This window comes from Lissotriton helveticus, chromosome 8, assembly GCF_964261635.1.
Source record: "Lissotriton helveticus chromosome 8, aLisHel1.1, whole genome shotgun sequence".
NCBI classification, from domain to species: domain Eukaryota; kingdom Metazoa; phylum Chordata; class Amphibia; order Caudata; family Salamandridae; genus Lissotriton; species Lissotriton helveticus.
In genome coordinates, this window is record NC_136069.1 from 810,704,315 (window position 1) to 810,718,534 (window position 14,220).

Sequence of the window (14,220 nt, forward strand, 5' to 3'; positions counted from 1 at the left end):
ATCGTTTTTGGGGAAAAGTAATGGTTTGCAAATTTATGACAAGGACATAATGGTGTATGCTTCTCTATAAGGCATTTCAGTGTCTCTGATGTCATTTTTCCCATATTACATTATAAGACCTTTCCCCATGGAGCACATTCCTTGTAAATATGCTCCCACCTGTGCATTGCGAATTTAGATTTTGACTGTTTCAGTCACATAGCCATGTTGAAAGTGACCCAAAAAAATTGCAAACGTTTTAAAATAACACATTCATGTGTCTTAAGGACATTTTAAGTCATTTCCCCATGGACAATGTTTTCTAAGTGGCGCAAAAGAGGTATACACCTATCATAAATCTGTCCCTAGCATTTTAAATGATTAATACAGGATAAAAATAAGATGTAGCCTATCCAGAGGTTTGTTTAAAGTGAGGCCTACTCAGGATTGCAGATTAAAGTTACGCTTGATGAAGAATACAGAGGAGATAATACATGTAAAGCTCTACCAATGAAGTAAGTGATGTCTACTTCATTGCGCCAGTCACCATAAATGAATCCATAAGCTTCTTATCTTGTTAGACATCAACCGCCATATGTATCATATAACTATTTTGCATTTCCAAAAAAGCAAATTTTAAGGAATAATTAGCGATTCTTTACCATTCCTAATTTGCGATGAGAAAATTGCTAATTGCTATTTTACCCATTCATTTCCATGGGCTAGGAGGCTCATATAAATGAAGGTGCAATTTGCGATTAACAATTTGCTCATCACAAATTAGGAATTTATTCCAAAGGTGCAGGGGTGTCTCAAGAACACCCTGCTGCAACCCTAAAAAAGAAATTTGGGGGCATATGGCGCACATAAATTTTAACAACATTCCTTTACCTCAACAACGATATTCAAATCATAACTTCAAAACACTACACATGGGAAAATTACTTAAATTGTCCTTAAGACACATAAAAGCGTTTTTTGATTGGCTTTCCTGCATGGTAGGGTCACTTTTAACATGGCTATGTAACACAAACATTCAAAATCAAAATTTTCCATGCACATGTGGGAGCATATTTACAAGCAATTTGCGCCACAGAGAAATGTCTTACACTAAAATGAGAAAAATAACATCAGGGACAGTCAATTGCCTTATAAAGAACCATACACCATTATGTCCTTGTCATGAATTTAAAAACAATTCCTTTTCCCCAAAAACGATTTTCAAATCATAATTTCAAAACACTGCACATGAGAAAATGACTTAAAATGTCATTAAAACACATGAAAGCGTTTTTTGATTGCCTTTCGAGCATGGTTGGGTCACTTTTAACATGGCTATGTAACACAAACATTCAAAATCTAAATTTTCCATGCACATGTGGAAGCATATTTACAAGCAATTTGCGCCACAGAGAAAGGTCTTACACTAAAATGAGAAAAATAACATCAGGGACAGTCAATTGCCTTATAAAGAAGCATACACCATTATGTCCTTGTCATGAATTTAAAAACAATTCCTTTTCCCCAAAAACGATTTTCAAATCATAATTTCTAAACACTGCACATGGGAAAATGACTTAAAATGTCATTAAAACACATGAAAGCATTTTTTGATTGGCTTTCCAGCATGGTTGGGTCACTTTTAACATGGCTATGTAACACAAACATTCAAAATCAAAATTTTCCATACACATGTGAGAGCATATTTACAAGCAATTTGCGCCACATAAATCATAATTTTCTCCTTAAAGCACACTATTCTCTATCTAAATTAAAGAAATATTTTCTCACCTTAGCAAATACTTTGAGTTTGAAAACAGTCTAAGAAACACACCAATTTGTCTTCAGCAGAGCAAAAGGTATGCACTCCACAGTCTGCAGCTATCAAAAGCACAGAAATGCTGTAATTCTTCACACATATTTCTCATGTCACCCAATCAAAACTCTTCCCTCACTTTTTTTCAAATGAAAACCCTTCCCCCTCTGCCCTTTCTGCCTATTTTCCATAGCAACCACCTCTTGGAAAAACTCTGGTGTTTGCAAGTTCACACAACAATGTTGCAATTGAACTCTGAACTCTCATTGCACCTGCATATCCAGTGCATTCTTTCATTTAATGATTTTTTATTGACCACTCAAAATACATCTTTCAAAGAACACATCTGTGCACCCTAACTTTCTGTTTTCATCAATCAAAATCCACCAATCACTGTTACTGCTTCATGAACACAGAAACTCCACAGTTTTTTTTTCATTTTACACTCTCATTTTTTCAACTGCCATTTCATTGCCACACTTCATCTGACTGCAGGAGAACCTTCTCTCACCATGTTTTCTGTCTGGATTGTTGGTCATAGTTATATTCACTGGGCTCAAAGGTACGTTGAAAGCAGGAATTTACCTAACCTCAATTTACAAGATGTGGAAATTAAGTGGTTTGGCCACAGAGGATTAAAATGTCACCAATTGATACCATTGGTGAAAACCTTTATGCATTTGCCAAAACCTGACCTGTTAATTGTGCACTGTGGAGGTAATGACTTGGGCACTTTGACTGGTGTAGGTCTGGAAATGCTTTTAAAGGACACCTTTGAGCAATTAATGGCACTTTTTCCTCAGACTGCCTTGGTATATTCAAATATATGCCAAAGACAGAAATGGAGGTGGTCAAACCAATTTTGTCCACAAATTGAGAAGTCGAGGAAGCATGTAAACAAATCTGTTTCAGCTTACATGAGAGACCATGGAATGGGCTCCCTGTACAACAATAACTTGCGTTACTACATGCAAGATATCTACAGAGGAGATGGAGTTCACTTCTCAGATGAGGGCAACAGAGTTTTCACTCTGAATTTAAGAATGTGCATTGGTACCTACTTATAAGTACCTAAATGTACCATAAACCCAAAAGCTCTTCTCAGAGCTACCCTACATCTAATCACTCACAATTATTATTTTACTCTAACTTTTTTCACTAATTTTCAACAAAGTACGCTCCCTGGGGCGCTACCCGGTACGCGTACCGGGAGCTAACCTTGCGAAATTTTTTTAAAAAAATGTTTTTTTTTCGCACATATAAACCTCCTCAGCCACCCTCAGAAAACCTAGGGGGTCAAGATAACTCTACCGTGCCCCCTTCTACCCATTCCGAACATTATTTGCCCTCCATCTTGTATCTTAATTCGACCAAAACACAAAATGGTGGACTCCCGGAACGCTTAAGGTCCGCGAACCGAGGCGCTCAACGGTTCGCGTACCGGGTCGCTCCCTGGGAAGATAAAGGAAATAAAAAATAATCAAAAAATCCAACAATCAATTAACATACAGCATTTGAAAAGACTATCATTCATTTTTCATTGTAGTACGCTCCCCAGAACGCTTCCCGGTTCGCGGACCGGGCGCTAACCACGAAAAAAAAAAAAAAAAAAAGTTTTTTTTTTTTGCCCCGCGAGGCCCCTTTAAAACCTCCACATTAAACCTAGGGGGTCAGCGAGGATCTACTATGCCCCCTTATAGTTATTTCCCCCTTTGTTTTGGCCTCCTCTTGTCTCTCGATCCTACCGAGAGACAAGATGGCGGCCGCTCCGGACTGTTTAGAATGTTGACAGACACCGGAGAGCCAATCAGCTTCGCTACGCGAAGTTCCGGTACGCTTAAGGTCCGCGAACCGGGGCGCTGCCCGGTCCGCGCTTACAGATATATATCTTTTTTTGAACGTTAATTTCTCAAAATCCACTGCAGCACATATATTGAGACCTACAAAAGGCACATCGGGCTACCAGTCCCTACAATTTAGCCAAGTATCGTGCAAATCCATTCAGCCGTTCGGGCTAAAAGTGAGGCTAACCGCCCTATGGAAAACTCAATGTTAAAAACACGTTTTGGGACCCCCCTTTTTTCTCGGCCCCCCCTGGACAAACCCCCCCCAAATTTTCAGGGGCTGCTCAGAAACAAAATGTTCCATTTTCCAGAAAATTTCAGCCAATTCCGTCCACAAACGCCAAAGTTATTAGACATAGAATTTTCAAAAATCCCATTGGGAAAAAATCCTAACTATATATACCTACTGGCGACCGCCAGTAGGTAATATATGTATATATATATATATATATATATATATATATACACCAAAAATAAAGTTTTATATGATGAGTTAAAAAAAGGAAAAAATGAAACAAAATATGTAAAAACAAGTAACCATTCTGTGTGGAGAATAATGTTTATTATGCCCCATGTTTGAGCATTTAGATGCCACTATTTAAAGAAATATAGGTTTTGAGGGAACGTTACTCTTCTAATATTGCTTTGTTTTTCCCCCTGCTCCCTGACCTTTTAAGTTACCTTCCTAGGGGGTTGCCTTGCTAATCCATGTTTGAAGTTTTACTCATCTTATTCTGTGTAACAAGACATGTTACATTTTGTGTATTGGCCATTTCCTAGCAAGGGAAACGAGTATGAAAACAACACTTGAGCAAATGTTTATTGCTGATGTTTATCAGTCAGTCCATGGGTTGTGTTTGCAGGCCCATGAGGTTCCTAAAACAACACAAAATGTGGGAGCGCCAAAAAGCTCAAAACCTATTTCTTCCACATGACCGCAATGAGTTGCCATTACAAACATTATTGTCTCCTTGTACACTGCTCCTGAAAGTGGTGCCACATATCCCTTGATTTTCTTCCTGTTTCCCTTTATCTTCTATTGAAATTCCATCCAATTTTCCTACCAGTTTTATGGGATATTGTCGCTGCTGCCCTGTGGTCTACCTGACTTCCGGCCTGCCGAGGGTCACGATCCCAGCTCCTGGCTTTTGTTTCCCCCCGCCGCTGCAGCCTTCCCCACCTCGGCGCGGCCGCTGAGAGGGGGAGACTCCAATCCCCAGGGTGCCTTGCGGCAGGAGCCGCCGCAGCTGATTTGCGCGCCTGGAGGCGCTTTAAAGACGAGGCCTGCCCCGGGGGAGCGGGTTTTCCTACCAGTTCTACGGGATATTGTCGCTGCTGCCCTGTGGTCTACCTGACTTCCCACCTGCCGAGGGTCACGATGCCAGCTCCTGGCTTTTGTTTCCCCCCACCGCCGCAGCCTTCTCCACCTCGGCACGGCCGCTGAGAGGGGGAGACTCCAATCCCCAGGGTGCCTTGCGGCAGGAGCCGCCGCAGCTGATTTGCGTGCCTGGAGGCGCTTTAAAAACGAGGCCAGCCCCCGCGTCGTGGGACGCGCGCCGGCTAAGCCCGGGCAAAGGGCGGGCCATCTGTGGCCATCAGGGGCCAGAAGAGGCCGGGCTGGGCCAGCCCCCTAACACTGCCACCGCTGTATGGGACTCTAAGTCTAGTTTAGTGTATTGAAAGACCGTATTGATTGTATTTGCCTTCACTGCATGTTGTTTCGTGTTAAGGTACTATAGCCAGTATGAGTAAAACCAGTCGGAAAGGGGGGACAGGGGGCGGGGGTGTAAGAATGATGGATGCCTTTCTCAAACGGGCCGAATCTGCTTTGTCCAAAGAGATAGAGCTCACGGAGAGGAGGCTCTCGTTAGATCCACTGAATCACATGTTAGATTTAGCTCAGGGTACAGAGGTTACTGGAAGTAGACTTCTTTGCCCTGACACTCTACAAGTGATAGCATCGCCCTCTCGGGGTGATACGGTGTTAGTATCACATATGTCAAATTTATCATGTTCCTCTGTGTCCAGTCCCTCCCCCTCCCCCGCTATTACACGTACTAGACAGTCACGGGTTCCTCCAGCTGTTAGAAGCAAGGATCATCCAGGGAAAAGAAAAGCAAATAGTGCTCCGAAAGGAAGTCACCAACACGCAAAACAAGCTAGGAATAAAAATTCTGCATCTGGGTTGGGTTGGCAAACTGAAAAAGCAACACCGCAGAGATCCCATCCCCTGGTCCAAGAAGGGAGTAAGCCCTCCACATCCGCACTAAACTCTTTCAGTGAGGGAAACATGCCAGAGCTAATTGGGCATTTGGAGGGAATACTAAGGGCACTTGTACATCCAGTTATGGAGAAACTCGACCTGCTAGATCGTAGATTAGATATTCTGGAGAAACATCTTATTAGTGAGCGACCACCTAATAGAGGGTTAAATATATCAGCAGTTTGTTCTGATACTACCCCTGCCCCGATAACCACTACATTGGGGAGCCCTTCGGTGGATTTGGTAACCATGGTACCTAAGATACCGCATGTAGCACCAAATATCAACCCTCCAGTCAAGACCGGCCCGAAGGGTCCCACAGGCAGATTACAACCGACCGCAAATAGCTCCTCTAGGGAAGTATTTCTTCACCTCAACCCGGAGGCATGTCCTTACTCCATTATTCTGGCAAATGTCCCAAAACTCAAGGATAACGAGGAGGAGCACTGGTCCACTCTTAAAAACAAGGCCCTCCACTTTCTAAATAATAAAACAGTGCTAGGAGAACATTTATTTAATAACTTTAAGATGGTACGCAGGGTTGCATGGGTGGGACATACAAGGAAGGGCTTGCAGGGGGATTGTGCTGTGGTGAACTTTAGCTCTCCGGAGTTGGTAGGGCATATCCTTAGGCAGACAGGATCTGCTTGGATTCATCACGATTGTATAAATGTTCTACCACTGGGCTATTTTTATCATCCATCATCCCACCCAGGAGCTCAGGTTAGAAGGAATTATACACCACAGGCAGTTCCTCTAATTAATTTTCTTCCACTTAGCAATAGATTTGATATCCTTAGCTCATTGGATAATAATGATTGACTTCAATCAGAACCAGGCAAGGATAATGTGGAATTTAGTCCCGCTAGTATCGACACTGCGAGCCCACACTTAAGCACCTGCATAGTGAGATTAAATTCCCCATCCGGGGCAGACCCTGTATTAATGAGTGGAGTTGACCATACGCTCGGTCAGTTACAAGAGGACCATCAAAAAGGGGAAAGATGCAACGGAAGTCAGGTGGATAGTGGTCTTTCCGCTCCACAAAACATTGATGTTTATCCTGAGGTAACATCAATGGTTTCGTGAAATGTGGCAGGGCTTAGAAATAAGGTAACATTGTTGGATTGGTTGTCCTTTCTAGATACCATGGATCTAATTCTACTTCAGGAAACCTGGTTGGTTGCTCCGGAGTATAAACATTGATATCTTAATTTTTATGTCCCAGCTACCTCGAGTCCGCGAGGGAGACCAAAGGGGGGATTAATTACGTGGGTTAAACAGGATAGTAGGTATTAAATTCATCAATTGGATACTAAAAGTAAAGATATCTTATTAATCCAAGTTAAATGCCCACATTGTAAGGATCTTTTTGTTTTTATTATCTATTCAAGGAGATTGCCGGGGGGTAAATCCACTGGCACCATTGAACAACTAGACGTACTCCCTGAAAATGATTGTAGTAAAGGTAACATTATAGTAGCAGGGGATCTCAATTGTTGTTTCGAACCACTGGACAACAATGATATTGATCTTACTTTAGAAGAAGATTTTATATGGAATATCCCTCAGTTGACAGTAGCGCCTATTAAAAAATGGACAGAGGCCGCGCTCCAGCTCAAAGTTCTATGTTTAGGACATGGGCTACGTGCAACAAATGGAAGAATGGCTTCTAATAAACAAGGTGCATTTACTTTCAATAATGGCTCAAGTAAGAGCCGTATTGATTATATCCTTACCAATAAAGAGAATTGGCCCAATATTAAGGATATGGTGATAGTGGAACGGGTCGAGAGTGATCACAACCCTTTAATTTTATCATTCAAGTTATTTAAACCACAATGCACTTAAAAACGTTAGACAGGAAGTAACTGTTTGCAGATAGAAATAAAAGAAGACCTTTTCTTTGTAAGTCATCATCCCGTGAGCAAGGTCAGTGTATCTGATCGAAATGCGTAGGGCATGGCAAAAGTTAAATAAACTTGCCTGGAAACTTTCCTGAAAATTAGTGAGTGCGTCTTTACTTCACCGCAAGGCGTGTTTTGTTGTATTGAATACCGTCTTGGCTCTTCCGGAAAAGAAATGCACCGCCCCTCAGCACTTGAGCCCCAGCATCAACAACTTGGGCCAAAAACTGTTGATATATATATATATATATATATATATTCAAAACCAAAAAATCGCCGCACTCGCCTTGGGTTTCAATTTGCAGTTTTATTATTCAAAACGTGACAACACCTACGCGTTTCGAACCGTAGTTCGTGTTCACGGTAGCCAGTTAGTGTAGTCCCCTCATTAGTTTTAACACATTGATGCCTGTAAGACACGCCCCTAAGTTTTGGGGCATGCTGGGACATGTAGTTTTACTCTGTTTGAGCCATCACAGTTTACAGTGTGAGTCATGGGGATTCGCTGCATTGGGGCGAGTTTTGGCGCTATTTCACCTAAAAGCGGGCCCTCTGTTAACCAGGGCAAGTCGCGCTTTATGACGCACATGTTGACATGTGCGTGTTGAGTCTGCCCACAGAGTGGAAGGGGGCTGGCTCACGTGAAGTTTAGCTGTTATGGAGATACTCCATTTAGGATAAAGGGCTGAGTGCCCTACGTCCCCAATGTTAGCGTCCACCCATGACTGTTTTGTAAAAAATTAATTTGGCAAATGTGAAGAGCAATTAAATACTAACAAATAACAAAATACAACTCTATTTTGGTGTCAGTGGTGAATCTCAATAAACATATTAAGCATATTAAAGAAGAAGAGTCCCAATTTGGTGATCATAAAGATCATTAGTAGTGTCCTTCATATGTGTACATAAAGTTCCTCATCGCCATTGAGGCCTCCAGGTTGTTTGGTTTTGAACCTCATGATCAACTTTGATTCGAGTCTTCGCAGTTGTTGGATACGGTTGCCACCTCTTTCATTTGGTGCGATCATAGCTAAACCAAAATATTTCACATCCTGCCAAGTTTTGTTGTCATGCTGGACGAGGTGTTTCGCGATGGCATATGAGTTGTCATGATTCTGGATTGCACGGATGTGTTGTAAAATCCGTGTTTTCAGGGAACAAGTGGTACTGCCAATGTAGGATTTTCCACAAAAGCATTGAATCATGTACACTACGAAGGATGAGTCACAATTGATGTTGCCTTTGATTATGAAGTTCTTGTTGCTTGCATCCTTGAGGCTTTTGATGTTTCGGCCTATTTTGCAGGCTTTGCAATTTGGGCATTTGTTGAAGCCTTGTTTTCTCATTTCCAGCCATGATGGTACTTGTTTATATTCAAAATGACTTTGGGTCAACTCGTCTGCTAAATTGCGTGCCCTTCTATAGGAGACCAATGGGTAGTTTCCTATCGTTGTCCCAATGTCCGGGTCTTTCCTGAGTACTGGCCAGTACTTTTTCATTACATTTTGAATTTTGTGACTTTCTTTGCTGAATGTCATTATCATCCTTGGCTGGTTCGATCTGTCATATTCAACTGGTTGCGAGGGCGCGGGATGTTCCTTGGGTATTAGTGTTTCAGCTCTGGTTTTGCTTCTTGCTCTTATTTCGCAGTTTCTTAAGTCCACCTGTTTGTACCCTCTTTGTCTGAAGCGTTCTTTTGTTTCTTTGAACTTTGATTCCATCTCCTTCACTTCCGAACAATTTCTTTTCATTCGTAAAAGTTCTCCATACGGAATGCTTTTCACAAGTTTTTGAGGGTGGAAACTTAATCCGTGCAGGATGCTGTTTGTGGCTGTCTCTTTCCTATGAACAGTTGTTTGAATTTTGTTTCCTGCAATGTACACTTTGGTGTCAAGAAATACAATTTCTTTGGAGTTGATGGTATACGTAAACTTCAGTCCTTCTGAGTTCTGGTTGAGGATATTGAAGAAGGTGACAAATTCATTTTCACTGCCTTTCCACAGGAGGAATAAATCGTCTATGAACCGTAGCCAGAGTGCTACCTTGGCCATATGCTGTTCGTTTTCTTCCCTCCAAGCCACGCACTTCTCCCACCACCCCATGGTGAGATTAGCGTAGCTTGGAGAAAAGGAAACTCCCATAGCTGTTCCGCAGCATTGTCGGTAAATAGTTTTATTGAATATGAAGATGTTGTTGTATAAGCAAAGGCTTATCATATCTAAGATCATTTTTGAATGTTCTCTTTGGGAGATCGGTTGCTGGTCTAGAAAGTATTTCATTGCTGCGAGACCAATTTTGTGGTCTATCGACGTGTACAGTGAGACCACATCGATCGTCACCAATAGGTAGTCTGGTTGCCATTCGGTTTCCATTAGCGTGCGAATAAAATCGCCAGTGTCTTTTATATGTGAGCTGAGGGTAGGTACTATCGGAGCAATGAAGAAATCTACATAGCTCGACACGTTCTCGTACAGGCCTCCACAGCTGGAAATTATTGGCCTCCCAGGCGGATTATTCAGAGTCTTATGTACTTTTGGTAAAAAGTAAATTGTTGGGAGGATCGGATTGTCAACCATCAAAAATTTCTTTTCGCTGTCTGTGATGAGGCCCTTTGAGAACCAGCCATCTAGCTTGATTTGTAGTTCAAGTTTCATTTCTTCAGTTGGATTTTTCTTAAGTACTGAGTAATTCTTTCGGTCGGTTAGTTGACGCATGGCTTCTTCTACATAATTTGTTTTATCCAGGATCACGATATTCCCGCCCTTGTCCGCAGGTTTTATTTCAATTTGGACATTATTTTTGAGACTCGAAATGGCTTGGCGTTCCTCAATTGTTAGATTTTCTTTCCTCTTTTTGTTAACGTTTTTTGGCATTTCTTCTATCTCATTGGTCACTAGTTCATGAAAAAGATCGATTTTGTTGCCGGGGTACAGGATCGGGCAGAATTTCGATTTCGGTTTGAAAGCCGTGGGTTGTCTGACATTAGTTTGAATATTCATTTCATCCAGTACTTGTGTATCAGAAATAATTGTTTGTTCCATTTCATTCGCCAGTTCGTGAGCTACTCTGAGGCATGGAATTTCAGAGATTAGGTATTCCGTGTTTATGGCACTCTGTTCTTTGTCTTGTGGCACGATGGGTCTGTTAATATTCCGTTTGGAAAAGAATTTTTTCAACTTTAGTTTTCTTGTGTATTTATATAAGTCTATTTTGGTTTCTGTTAAATCATGGTTATATATATATCTAAGAACACTCTTCTTCCTCGTTTTCTTTCGGCTTAAGTATAAAGAGCACGGACCACAGGATTCTTTCAAATACCGTTCTGTTTATTAAGATTCACAGACAGAGACGGCAGCCATAACGCGTTTCATCCCTCCCTGGGGACTTGATCACATGACGCGACATGCTGCTCGGAAGCTTGTTTTCGGTCCAGGGAAGGCATGGCTTGGCAGTTCGGGCTGGATTGTTCCCATGAGGCACAGGGTCAGACTGATTTGCATATAGCCATGTCTGAACTGGGGTTGCAGAGTGGGCTAAAGAACGGTGATGGATCAAACCCAGAAAAATTGGTTCTGATGCTCCGTCCATCACCACCCCCTTTTGTACCGCGATGCTACCTATGGCAATGATTTTTAAAGGTTGCACTTTTTTTCTTTTTTTAAACATCGTTTTTCATTGGATAATAGTGTACCACGTGATATAATGTGCAAAACTGTGCTTGGTGCTCTTTAGCTTACTAAAACTGCATAACCGTACATTATGACATCCATATTCATTTATGACTTTCATCATTGTGTCATTCTTAGTTAATACTGGGATAATTCCCAAAGTCAAAGATCATAATTGATTTTCTTGGCATAGTTTCAGTAATTACTACAGGTCATGATGTTCAATCTACTTTGGTGGCAACTAGATGAGACAATAACTGAAATGTTCAAATAAACTATTATATGATAGTCTACTTTGCCTGATGGGACAGTTCATTATCAATAAATATAAATATAAATCCATAAATATATATAGAAATACATAAATAGTTAAATATTAAAAGGTATATATACACATATCCATAGATATCAATATAAATCCAATAAATATGCATTAAAACAACCCATCCTCTCAATTATTAAAATGAAAATTATCTAGTTGATACTGCCTTGTTGTGCAAGTTTCTGAGCAAAAATTACATGTAAACACCATGTCATTGAGACGATTATTTTCACCATTTCCCAATCTCTATTTTTTTATATGTTTTTTTCATAGAGTTTTGGGATAAATCCCTATTGTCTCATGGTGTCTAATCTTTACAATGAGACCCTTAGAAAAATGTCCAGTTATCTGATCTTTATATCCTAGTTTGCTAAGTTACTGTTATTGCTGGATGTACCTGTGCAAAAAAGTGCATGTGTGAAACATAAAGAAGCAAAAAGTGCAAATTGTGCCTAATAAAAAGATTAAGATAGCTTTAAAAAGTCTATGGGGGGAATGTATCTATTGTAAACAGTATGAATACATTGAGGCGGTACTGGATCATTTTTGATTTTTAGTTTGTTGTAAGATACTTCATTTTAGCAAACTTAGCAATACTAAGTGCTAACAGATCTTCAAGTGATCTGTAACTGGTCAAAGCCACCGATCATATATACTATGGAATTGGTGCTTACCTTCTCACTTTTACAGGCTTGCATCCCAAACTATTCAGTCCATTAGGATGCTTACTATCTAAACTTAAAATGTAATGCATCTCTAACAGTCTGAGGGTTTTTTCTCTGTCTCCTCCTCTTTTGTTTTTGGGGACCGAATCAATAAGGAAATATTTAAGATCCTTTGGGTTACCCTCATGTTTTTCTTGAAAGTGGCGGGCCACGGGGTATGACTGATCGTGGTTTTTGATGGCTCGTATGTGTTGGAGCACCCTTTTATGCCCTGGTAAGATGGTACTTCCGATGTATCTTAAACCACATGGGTACTCCAACACATACACCACATGATCAGTCTTACAATTTAGGGCTTTGGTTATTTCCCTGTTTGGTCCACCAAAGGGCATAGAGTAGTCAGTGGTATTCTCCCCATGTTGGCAGGCTTTACAAACCTTGCATTTATAGAATCCTTTTCTTTGCGCGAGCCAAGAGCCCTTGGCTGGCGGACCACAGGGGTCATTGTCCACTAACACATCTTTCATGGATGCCCCCCTTCTGTATGTTATGGAGGGTCTTTTAGAAACGGTTTTACCGATAATAGGATCCTGTTTGTTGAAAATAGGAACACTCTTGAGAAAATAGCTTGTCTGTACAATTAGGTGGCTATGAGTTACAATTCGCAGAACAAAGCCCACCCTAAGTAACTCCCCACTTTGAAAAGAAGAAAAACAATGAGCCAATCCAATCCAAAATTGGTAAATTAACAATATCACTCTTAAGTGCTGGCAAACCCGGCGCTATCGCGCGACTGGCCAAACACAGCGTGCCCACCTAAAATAGATAAAACAGAGATTTAAGACCTCTAAACACACCTCTAAGACAATATATGTTGGCTCGAATAACTAGACAACACTAATGCAAATTAGACTGGGAAACACCTAGCACTTCTTCGCCTTCGGTTACAAGACTAGCTCACCTCCCGATCCGAGTTCTGGCGAAGATCACGATAGTGCTCTGGAATAAACTGTCAAAGTAAGCCCATAGAAATTACTCCAACACTGTGGGTTTGCTCGTGTACAACAGGAAAAGGTAGAAGTAAAGTACTTTGTGTCTTTACCACTTTATGCAAAGAAAGTATAGGAGGCCCCCTAATGTGAAAATTCAGGGACCAGGGGAATAAGCTAAGGAAAATGGAAGTGTCCCAGAACACGAGATCACCCGTAGGGATAGAGATGAAAAATTCAGGCACCCACTCCACTTTGAACATTCACAGTTTTTTCAAATACTACAAGAGATATATTTTGGATAAAATTGCACATGTTTTTAATACATTTAATGGTTAAAAAAGATAATATACAATTATCAAGTAATCTCCAGAGCGGCTACACAAATTGGTATACAGTACACAATATCTTACACAAATAAATAAAAATGATACAGAAAAGAGCAATAGTCTATAGGGACTAGTACAATAACCAACAATTAAAATATGTCTTGAAAACAAAAGTTGGGAGTCCAGGATGATTTATTTTTCAAACCAGATTTATTAGAGCTAACCTGCCTCTCTTTGCCTTCAAAGAAATTTTTTAAACGTATCTTCCTAAAAAAACTCTGAAGATCTCTTTCAAGTGAATATTTATCAATAGTTGAGGCAGCGAAACGTAGACCTTTCTCTAAGAGGGTAATTTCACTGTCTGACAGGGCATAATTTGAGAGATTTATTATGGGAGCTTTCTTAGAGTTATCTACTCCCAATTTTTCTGGCTCCTCG

The 14,220-nt window shown here is 40.8% G+C and overlaps 1 protein-coding gene across 1 annotated transcript in view; it reads left to right on the plus strand.

Annotated features, from left to right (window-relative positions):
* The window catches only part of ITGBL1 (integrin subunit beta like 1), a 1,428,718-nt gene that overhangs the window by 183,804 nt on the left and 1,230,694 nt on the right, over positions 1-14,220 (plus strand). The window lies entirely within an intron of this gene.